The sequence below is a fragment of the Silene latifolia genome, chromosome 3, assembly GCF_048544455.1.
Source record: "Silene latifolia isolate original U9 population chromosome 3, ASM4854445v1, whole genome shotgun sequence".
NCBI classification, from domain to species: domain Eukaryota; kingdom Viridiplantae; phylum Streptophyta; class Magnoliopsida; order Caryophyllales; family Caryophyllaceae; genus Silene; species Silene latifolia.
Genome location: NC_133528.1, coordinates 17672815 through 17684651, shown reverse-complemented (window position 1 = coordinate 17684651; position 11837 = coordinate 17672815). Strand labels below are relative to the sequence as shown.

At 41.5% G+C, this 11837-nt stretch overlaps 1 non-coding gene across 1 annotated transcript; it reads left to right on the top strand.

Moving 5' to 3' along the window:
* Positions 1-9697: 9697 nt before the first annotated feature.
* Positions 9698-9804, top strand: LOC141650856 (small nucleolar RNA R71). The gene has a single exon (XR_012546868.1). It is a non-coding gene; the product is annotated as a small nucleolar RNA R71 (small nucleolar RNA).
* The last annotated feature ends 2033 nt before the right edge of the window (positions 9805-11837 follow it).

Below are 11837 nucleotides of genomic sequence, written 5' to 3'. Positions count from 1 at the left end.
ATCAGCTCAGGATCAGGAACTGGGGCACTACGGCCTCTACCACGGCTGCCTGTCCTACCACGGCCTCTACCACGGCTGCCTCCTGGAATAGCAGCAGCGGAAGTAGAAGCTCTAAACTGACCAAACGGTCCCCTCTGGGAGCAAGGAACACCGACATCCTCAGGAAAAACAGAGGTAGGCTCAGTGGGGTGGACTGGAGTGTAAAAAGGACGGCCCAAGGCACCATAGTCAGTACTAAACTGTCCGAACTCCGTAGGAGTCACTCCATAGAGATGGAACACACGGTTGTCGTCACCAGGAGTGGTGTAATAGCTAGGTGTCACACCCCGATACTGTTTCCCCCGAAGCAAGAGACATGGCCTCCATCTGTTCCCACACCCGCTGCTCTGTCAAGGCGGTGTTGATGCCCTCATGTAACCTCACCTCTCGTGCAATAACCGGATCAAAATGGTAGCCCTGAATAGGATAGGCTGTAGGAGGTGGAGGAGGAGCAGGCTGGAATGAGCCAGGCAGATGGGTGGTGGGCCGACGACGTCTCCGGCGCCCACCAGTAGTGGTAGTAGTACTAGAACCGGGAAAAGTGATCAGAAGGTCCTGAGGAATTAGATAAGTAATGGGTGGGGGTCGCACCACATCCGTACTCTCCTCAAGGGGGTCTACAGCAGGTAAAAGGTCACATGGTAGAAGCATGTAAGACTCGCCCTGGACCTTCCAGTAATGGTCTTTCCCATTCTTGATGTCAATATAAGAGATGTCATAACGTAAGTGGTCATCATCGGCAAGTGGCTCATGGTCATCTATGGGCTCGTAGGGGTTATCACCCCTAAAATCACAAACATCCCGAGCTATCTTGGTGACAAGAGCACCACAATCAAGATCCCCATATCTCCCAATCATACGGTCAAAGGCCGAGCACACAAGAGCAGGGGGAGAGAACTGGAATGGCTTCTCCCGATAAGGGTTCAGGTAACTAGCAAGAATCAAGACCTCAATGGTGGAGGTCTTGCTCTTGTCGTGCCGCCCATACAGTAAATAGCTCAAATACCGTAAAAATAATCAAAGACAAACATGTTGGACGTCCAACAAAGACATGGCACTGACATCCGCATCCGCATAACCGGTAAACAATGGAAAGTATCGGATGGCGAACAGCCCACTAACACTGTATAAATCTCCGTCTGTATGTTTATCAATTCCCAGGATGTCTGACAGACGATCAAAGGTTAAGGACCGTTCCACGTTAAGCAACCTAAACTTGATAAGGTGGTCACTGGGAAAGTAAGTAAATGAGCTTAGAAACTCAAGGGTCAAAGCAGGGTAAGATAGTTCATGAAGTAGAAAAAGACCCTGTAACCCGATCTCAACGAACATGCCATACATAATCTCATCAATCTTCAAAGTTCGTAAAATTTTCCTATCCACGCATCGAGTAGCACTCATGGATTTAGTCAATAAATACTAGAACCTGTCCTTTTGTGCCTTGTCACGGAATTCAATAAAAGGGTAATCGTCCAAGGGAGATAAGTCCTCCTCGGAAGACACCACTTCTTCAGGTATCACCTCGGGTTGCTGGACCGGGGCACTCCTTTCTCGAGTCCTCTTGTTTCCTTGCCGAGAAGTTGACATTGTCTGCAAAATAGACAAGCAGACAATTATACTCCAACCATAGCACAAAACAGTCCCGGTTTTTGGCAAATATGGGTCAAAAAATCAATTTTTAAGACTCAAAATCACAATTAAATCATCCAAAAAGTTAGGGGAACATGATTATATATCAAACAATGAAGATTCCAAGCATAATAACACAATTTCTAACCAATTTAATGCATAATATCAACCCGGATTTTGAAGAACCCTAATTCCCAAATTAGCAAATTAGGCATGAATTTCAACAAATAAGGGGCTAGAAAGCAAGGAAATAGCAATTGTATACTAGCAATGGAAGATTCAATGAAATAAACTCAAGTTTTAAGCAAGAAATTTCAGATTTTTCCGGGACAAAATAGAACAAAACGGGACTTACCTTAGCAAATATAGCAAGGAAATTGCGAAAATAAGCACAAGAGATTGATGCAAACACTTAATAAGCAATTAAACCCAAGTTTTAGAAGAGATTTGATGATGAATGATGAGGAATGAAGAGAGAAAGAGCAAAATAGGCGGAATAATGCAGTGGAGTGTCGAAATAGAAGAAGGGATTTGAAAGAAATAATAGGAATTGAAGCATAAAAACCGGCATAAAAGAAAACGCGGAACCCGGTTTATTTAGGTGCCTCGATCGAGTCGCGCCTGGCTCGATCGAGGAACCAATTTCCTGACTTGCTAACTTTTGTTTTAAGCCTTTTTAATTCCTGCATTGGTGCCTAGATTGAGCCACGCTTTCACTCGATCGAGCTCATAGGTTCCTCGATCGAGTCACCTCTGGCTCGATCGAGGAACCACCTGATGGCTCCCTTTTTCATTCTTCGTCATTCTTAGCTCCAAATTCCGTCAGTCCTGCACATAATACTTGGGGAACACATCAAATTCCCTCCGCTCGTCTCTCGAAATTCAAGAAAAAACGTAAAAGCGATTACAAAAACTTAAATTGAAATCCTAATTACAAACTAATGAGTTACAAAATCCGAGCTGCCTCTCGGTAGCGCTGGTTTTTGCGGTCCCGCACGACCGTAATTCTTCATCAGTGAGAAGAATCAATGGCAAAGAGGTCCACAACCTCTATTACCCCGACATACGCTCCTTCATGGTAGATCTTCAATCGTTGCCCATTCACTTTGAAGGTTTCTCCTTTGTCAGTTTGCAGTGTAACTGACCCAAACTTGTTCACTTAGCTACAGTGAACGGTCCAGACCATCTACTCTTCAGCTTACCTGGAAACAAATGCAAACGAGAGTTAAATAAGAGAACTTTCTCACCAACATGAAATTCCCTTGGCAAAATATGCTTGTCATGCCACTTCTTCGTTCGCTCCTAGTACACTCGAGCACTATCATAGGCATGCAAATCAAACTCATCAAGCTCATTCAACTGCATCAGTTGTTTCTCACCCGCCAGTGAGGGATCCATATTCAGCTCCTTTATGGCCCACATAGCCTTGTACTCGAGCTCCACAGGTAAATGGCAAGATTTGCCATAGACTAGACGGTACGGTGATACTCCAATCGGTGTCTTGAATGCAGTACGGTAAGCCCACAAAGTGTCATCTAGCTTCCGACTCCAATCATTTCTGTTCTTGCTTACTACCTTTTCTAAGATTTGTTTCAGCTCTCTGTTGGAAATCTCTACTTGTCCACTGGTTTGAGGATGATATGCCAATCCTCTGTGGTGTGTAACGCCATATTTCTTCAAAAGAGAATTAAGATGACGCTCATTAAAATGCTTGCCTCCATCACTGATTACTGCGCGAGGCACTCCAAACCGTGGAAAGATAATCTTCTGAAACATCTTAACAACAGATTTAGCATCACAAGTGGGGGTGGCAATTGCCTCCACCCATTTAGAAACATAATCTACAGCTACTAAAATATACTGATTCCCATGAGAAGTAGGGAATGGCCCTTGGTAATCAATGCCCCAAACATCAAAAATCTCTACTTCGAAGATTTCAGTTTGAGGCATCTCATGCCTTTGCGAGATATTGCCCGTCCTTTGACATGCATCACAAGAACGGACAAAAGTAGTAGCATCCTTCAAGATAGTAGGCCAATAAAAATCCGATTGCATTACCTTAGCAAATGTCCTAGAAGGACCATGATGACCTCCATAAGAAGAAGAGTGACAATGAGAAAGGATGGCACGTACCTCACCCTCTAGAATACATCGTCTGTAGATACCGTCTGCGCACTCCCGGAACAGATATGGATCGTCCCAGAAATACCGCTTCATGTCATGCAAAAAACTCTTCTTCTGCTGATAGGATAGATCAGGAGGAAGCATACCTCCTACCAAATAATTGGCATAATCTGCAAACCTTGGAGTATTTTCAGCTACAGCTAACAGTTGGTCATCTGGAAAAGAGTCATCAATGGGCAAGATCTCTCTTCCTGCAAATCTCAGCCTAGACAAATGATCTGCAACAACATTTTCAGCACCAGACTTATCACGGATTTCTAAATCAAATTCCTGTAACAATAAAATCCATCTAATAAGTCTAGGTTTAGCCTCATGTTTGGTTAAAAGGTATTTCAAAGCTGTATGGTCAGTATGAACAATAACTTTAGAACCAACCAGATAAGCTCTAAATTTGTCTAAAGAATAGACAACTGCAAGAAGCTCCTTCTCCGTAGTAGCATAGTTAATTTGTGCATCATCAAGAGTCTTGCTTGCATAGTAAATGGCATGTAACACCTTGTCCTTTCGCTGCCCCAAAACAGCTCCAACTGCATAATCACTGGCGTCGCACATAATCTCAAAAGGAAGGCTCCAATCCGGAGATCGGATGATGGGAGCTGAGATAAGAGCTTGTTTAATCCTGTCAAAGGACTTAACACACTCGTCAGTAAACACAAAAGTTGTATCTTTATGGAGTAGCCGGGTTAGAGGTTGAGAAATTTTAGAAAAATCCTTAATAAAGCGGCGATAGAACCCTGCATGACCAAGAAAACTACGCACACTTTTAACATTAACCGGGTACGGGAGTTGCTCAATTACTTCAACCTTAGCTTTGTCCACTTGTATACCCTTACCTGACACCAAGTGACCGAGTACCACCCCTTCAGTAACCATGAAGTGGCACTTCTCCCAGTTGAGAACAAGGTTGCTCTCCTCATAGCGCTGCAAAACCTTAGTCAAGTTTCTCAAACAAATATCAAAATCAGTACCATATACACTGAAATCATCCATAAAGACCTCCATGATAGACTCTATGTAATCAGAAAATATGGCCATCGTACAACGCTGAAAGGTAGCAGGAGCGTTACATAAACCAAAGGGCATCCTCCTATATGAAAATACACCATAGGGACATGTGAAAGTGGTCTTTTCCTGATCGTCAGGATGTATGGGTATCTGAAAGAAACCGGAGTAGCCATCTAGGTAACCGAAATAACTATGACACGCCAATCTCTCTAACATTTGGTCAATGTAAGGAAGTGGGAAATGGTCTTTCTTAGTGGCCGTGTTCAACTTCCTATAGTCAATGCACATCCTCCACCCTGTGACAAGTCTAGTAGAAATCAATTCGTTCTTATCATTTTTTACTACTGTAGTACCTCCCTTCTTAGGTACAACTTGGACAGGACTGACCCATTTAGAATCAGATATAGAGAAAATTATGCCAGCATAAAGTAATTTATGTACCTCTTTTCTTACCACCTCCTGCATTGGAGGATTTAGTCGTCTCTGACCTTGTGCACTAGGCTTGTGGCCTTCTTCCAAATGAATACGGTGCATACAAAAATCAGGACTAATACCTTTGAGATCATCAATGCTATACCCAATTGTCTTTTTATGAGTTCTCAAAACAGTCAACAAAGCAGATAGTTGACCTTCAGTTAGGCTAGCATTGACAATCACTGGGTTCATCTCACAGTCATCAAGAAACTCATACTTAAGATGAGAGGGAAGGGGTTTTAGTTCAGGTTTCTTTACCTCAGTTACCTTAGGTGTGGTACTCAAACTATATACCTTTTGATGTGGGCATTCCTCTCAAGTTAGAAGCCTCTCAATCTGATGAACTTCTGAACTCCATGAACCCGTCTGATCAGCTGGATCCGAAACCATGGCAATCTCCAGAGGATCCCTGTCCAAGCACATAGAAAGACACTCATCAATAGTAAAATCAACAACATCTATACTATGACAAGTTTCTTCTATCATGGGATGTTTTAATGCTTTTTCCAAGTTAAAAACAATCGTATCATCCCCTACAGCTAGAGTCAATCTCCCTTGCCTAACATCTATAACCGCCCTCGCAGTGTGAAGGAACGGTCTGCCCAAAATGATAGGGATTTGGTTGTCCTCAGCCATGTCTAAGACAACAAAATCAACAGGGATAAAAAATTTCCCAATTCGAACGGGAACATCCTCCAACACCCCCAATGGGTGTTTAACTGATCTATCGGCCATCTGTAATGTCATATTAGTAATTGTCAACAGACCCATATTTAATTTCTTACAGACAGAATAAGGCATAACGCTGACACTAGCTCCTAAATCGCAAAGAGCCTTACTAATAGCAAGGTGACCAATATGACAAGGGATAGAAAAACTTCCTGGATCCTTTAATTTAGGTGGTGAGTTGATTGGCAACATGGCACTGCACTTCTGAGTGTAAGAAATAGTTTCCACCGCGTCAAAGGATCTCTTCCTTGTCAAAATCTCCTTCATGAATTTTGCATAAGCCGGCACTTGAGTAATTAATTCAGTGAAAGGGACACTTACCTGTAGATTCTTCCCGACCTCCATAAACTTACCGAACTGCTTATCCAGCTTGGATTTTTGTTGTCGATGAGGAAAAGGTAGTGCAATAGTTTTGGGCTCGGCTGGCTTGACCTTAGAAACAACTTTTGAAACACCGCCATCTGTCGAAGAGGTGCCTCGATCAAGTCGAGAGGTGACTCGATCGAGCACGCTGGTTCCACGATCGAGCCGGGGCTTACTCGATCGAGGATCCTCCGTAGGTTCAGCTCCTTCGTCTTTCTTGCTTTTATCGTCAGCTCGTGTTTCAACTTCGTCAGGTTCTTTTTCATCATCACTAAGCTCCAAATTACCCAATCCTTTGGGATGCATATAAGGGACCTCATCAACAGTAATGGGCACGTCATTCTCAAGGCTTTGTAGGTCAGGATTTGCATAAGAAGTACCGCTCCTCAGCTGAATAACATTAGCTTGCTCATGAGCTTGTTTTCCTTGAGGAGGAAGACCTACGGCCTGTTTTGATGGGTTTTGAAGTGCCATCTGAGCCACTTGATTATCTAGCATCTTGTTATGGGCAATCAGCTCAGAAATTTGAGCCGTCTGTCACCTGTCGCATCGACAAAGTTTGTTGCAAAAGATTGCGCAACTCTGCCATCTCATTGTTTGGAGCTTGTTGAAGAATTTGTTGAGTTTACGAGGAGGCTGTTGATATTGATTGTTAAACTGCTGGCCTCCTTGATTTTGCCTCGATATCCCCCGGCGGTTGATTACCACGATTGTTGGGAGGGACATAAACATTCTTCTCGTGGTCACTGCGGGTTTTGTACATTCTCGATTTGGATCATTGAAGGAATGGGTGTTCCTTCGTTCTTTCATTGTAAAAATTGGAGAAGGGTGCACCTTGTGCACCCCGTCTCGTAGGCCTGAAAAGCATTAACTCGCTCCAATGTACTCGTGCAATCACCGCACCATGACCGTCTAAACCACATCTAGCACAAGACTCCTCTACTTGCTGACTCATAGCATGAACTCTCTCCTTACTACCCAATGATTGGGTAGTCTTTATCTCAGCAATCTGGGCAGAAATAGTCTCCAGCTGTGCCGCCAGGGCACTATCAACACTAGTACCTCGCGTGCTTCCTCTAGGATTTCCATACCTGGCGGTATGGGTAGCAATCTGATCAATTAACTTCCACGCGTTATCATCATTGGTGTTATCCTGAAACCTCCCATTAGCAGAAGAATCCAAAAGGGCACGATGATCGCCATACAACCCGTTATAAAACTGGTTGCAAAGAAACCACTTAGGGAAACCATGATGGGGAACTGATCGGACTAAACGTTTGAAGCGAGTCCAGGCTTCATTCAAATCTTCAGTAGCTCCTTGCTTGAAACTGGTAATTTGACTTCTCAAAGCATTAGTCTTTTGAGGTGGGAAGTACCTCTTGTAGAAAGCAAGAGCCAAGGAATTCCATCAGAACTCCTTCAAGATCCATATCCGATCTCTCAACCACTCGGTAGCTCCATCCTTCGAGAGAGAAAGGAAAGAGCACCGCTTAACTCGATCTTGTGTCACTCCAAATTGTTAATGGAATAGAACAAGCAGAGGTGACAAATTTTTCCATATGTGTCGCAGGATCCTCAGCAGCTGTCCCTCCAAACATATTTCGTTCCACCAAAATGATGTAAGATGGCCGAATCTCAAAAGTTCCATTGGTAGTAGTGGGCAGCTTAAATCCTTGTGGGATAGAAGCTAAGGTCGGCTCGGAGTGACTGACTAGAGTAGGCATGATGGTAGTTTCGGGAATAGCAGTTATGACTGGAATTTCGGTAATAGAAATGTCGTCCTCTTCCTCTTCGTAGGACCGATCGGCTGACTCTGCTGAGCTCGGCGTCAAGTATACTCAAGTCTTCTACTTAACCCACTTCTTGGTTAAATTTCCGTCTGTAGCGAAAAGTCTTCTCTGGTTCAGGATCAAAAGGGATAATATCAGACCTATTAGACCTGGGCATACACGGAACTAACAAGAGAAGTGTGAGAACGGTCTCAAGGAACTGGGTTCCCTGAGACAAAAAGACAAAATAAACACAAAAAAACTAAACAATTGTTGCCTCCCCGGCAACGGCGCCAAATTTGATGTGGCTAAAGTCGTATCACCAAACCAAAGTAAAACTATCTCAGGACTAACAAGAATAGCTAGCAGTAAGACAGGTATCGAATCCACAGGGAAGCGGTAAAAGCTAAGTCTGTAAATATTTAAATTGTCTAAGGGTAACCGTTTTCTGGGGGGTTTGTTTTGTTTTGATCTAATCAACTAATTGCAAGTAATTAAAAGGAGGTTCAAACAATAATATTAAAAGTTTAGGATTTCCGGTTCACTAGGTCAATTATTTGGGTATTATTAATCTATTGCTAGATCTACCAAGCTGTTTCAGGTCATAAGATCGGTCGACTCAATTATGCCCTTTAGATCGATTCTAACATGCGGTCGCTATAATTAGATACAATCTATTTGATTATCGCAGCCTATATTAATTCTAACCCGGTCGGCGAAAGGATTAATTCGCTACACTAATTAATAACTCAGGCCTTAAGTAATCAACTAGAAGAAGAACAATAATCAAACAACAACTTATGCGATATTACCAGCAATTAATCAATTTTCCCTTTTAATTAACCTAGATCCCCTTCATCTTAGATGAGGAAATTAGCTACTCATGATGATAATAACAACAACAATAATTAAGATTGAAGACATAATTGAAAGCATGAAATAACAATGATCAATTAACATAAAACAATGAACGATTAATTATTGAGGAAAGATTAGTACCGTAGCAAGGAAAGATTAGGGTTCTAAGAGAGTATTCAACAGTATGAAGGTAAATAAAAGCGTAACCTAAAAATAAAGTACGAGTTTCTAATTTATAACCAAAGATAATCGTTTTTGGAAAATCCGGAAAATAATCCGCCACAAAGGTTCCTCGATCGAGCCAGAGGTGACTCGATCGAGGACAGTTGCTCGATCGAGTCCTCCCTGACTCGATCGAGGAGCCTGCTTCACAGACGGTTTCCTCCTTTCTTTCACTTCTAGCCTTCATGCTTCCTCGTTCTTCGTGCCATGCTTCGTGTATTCTACTATGCCGTCTCCGCCACGCTAATCTTAGCTTGATCATACTCATAACGAGTCATTTCTGCATTAAAACACGAAATAACGGCAGTATCGACAATTCATTGAAATAAGGCATATAAATGATATAAAGGCACGAAAACGGTATGTAAAATGGCATAAAGCGAGCTATAAAAGTATATATAAAGGTGATACATCACCAATAATCTAGCCTATGATGTGGGCATTGCCTTTGTAATTCTTTGTACCTTTCCCAAGCCTCATATAAGCTCTCCGGAGCTTGTTGACGGAATCCGGTGATTTGGCTCCTCAAGATTTGAGTTTTCTCCGGTGGAAAAACTTTTGATAGAACGCAAGAGCCAAAGTCTCCCAATTGGTGATTGCCATGGCGGTGCGGTCAAGGCTATTGATCCAAAGCTTGGCCTTGTCCTTCAAAGAGAAAGGGAAAAGTATTTCCCTTATTTGGGCTTGAGTAACGCCCGTTTGATGAATCATGGAGCAATAATCACAGAAATTTTGCACATGCAAATTGGGATCCTCCAAAGGATTTTCCCCAAATTGCTTCCTCTCCACAAGGCTAATGAAAGCCGGTTTGATCTCGAAGTTCGTTGCGGTAATTTGAGTGGTTGTGATACCGGCCAATCGCATGGCTGCGGCCCGCGATGGGCTTTGAGTGATCGGAAAGTTTCAGCATCTTTTTAGTTGAAGATGGTGGTGGTAGTGGTGGAGATGATGAGCTTGAAACCTCCTCTTATTCAAGGGCTTCTAGATCGTCTAAGTAAGACTTTCTAGCACTTTCAACTTGTACGGGAGAAGTGGCTTCTTTCACTTCCTTCCAAAAACGTCGTCTTCTCCTAAAGGTTTTCTCGGGATCAGAATTTGGTGAAAGCAAATCTCCACTACGAGAGGACCTGGGCATAAGACAACAATTTCTAGAAAAATGATAAGTAATGATCTCAAGGAACAAGTGTTCCTTAAGACAAAAGAAAACAAGATAAAATCGACAATTCAAAACGCAATAAAACCGGGCTCCCCGACAACGGCGCCAAAATTTGATAGGCTTATCGTTTACCTATGCAAAGATAATTACCCTAGACACAAATTAATGTAGTAATAGGGGTCGAACACAAGGAGACGAGAATTGCGTTGTGAATTGCTATGGAAAGATTTCTATCAAGGTCGATTTCGATTTGTTTTGTTTGTTGTTTGGTTTGTTGATTAACAAAAATTAAGATGTAAACTATATGATTAAAGAGAGTCTAGGGGAGTTGGGTCACGCATGCAAAGGTAAATATATGATCATGATAAACTCGGTAATAATAACATTGTCAATTGTTTAGGCTTAAAGACACACCTCTTACGATATTAGTGTCAACCATAGACCGGGTCGTCCTAGAGAAACTCTCGTTTATGATTAGGTCGTCCTACTACACATGCTTAGTCTAATTCAATTCCATGCCTCTCGACTTTTAGAACGAATGAACAAACTTAATCAATGAATAAGGCCTTTAAACAAAGATTAAACGTGACGATGCAAACATGTGATAGAAACAATTAGACAATATTTTATCAACCTAATTTACCATTTTACATATTTGATTTTGCATGTCTTCTCTAACCCCTAGACTAAGGAATTCAGCTACTCATAATGCAATATAAACTATAAACTTTGTTGAATAAAATGATAGACATAATTGTAGAAATGATGTAAACTAAATGGTGAAACATATAACAAGAATAATACTAATGTGATAAAATAAAGGTGCTTCTTTTTTTTTTCTCGGCTAAAAGAGTGGCTTATATCATAATTTTTTCGCCCATGAATTGAGGATGAGAAAGAAATCCTTTTTTGCCTTTGAATTTGTCTAACGTCTCACGGTTTTGTCTTTTATTCTACTTTATTCTACTTTTTTTTGAGAATTTTTTTTTTAACAAAGATAGTGTCGTGAGTTTGATTGAAATCCCGCCGGTGGGTGGATATGGCATAGTTTTTTTTTTCACCCACCCGCAAGAAGCGGAAGCGAATTTTAGAGTCCTCAAGGAAGAGGCTTTATACCATGTTAAGACGATATGTGGGGAATGATTTGTATTATTGTGTCGATCTCATGAGAATATATATATATATATATATATATATATATATATATATATATATATATATATATATATATATCGTAATTTATTTTCGCAGTACGTATTTTACTCGATTCAGTACATTTTGTACAAAAGTTTCCATTTACTACCCCTAACTAGTAAATCCCTAATTCTAACATTCTCTCATCAATTTCAAACCGTAGAACATCTCAATTAATCAATTTTTCCATTTATGGATGATAATTTTAATGTAAA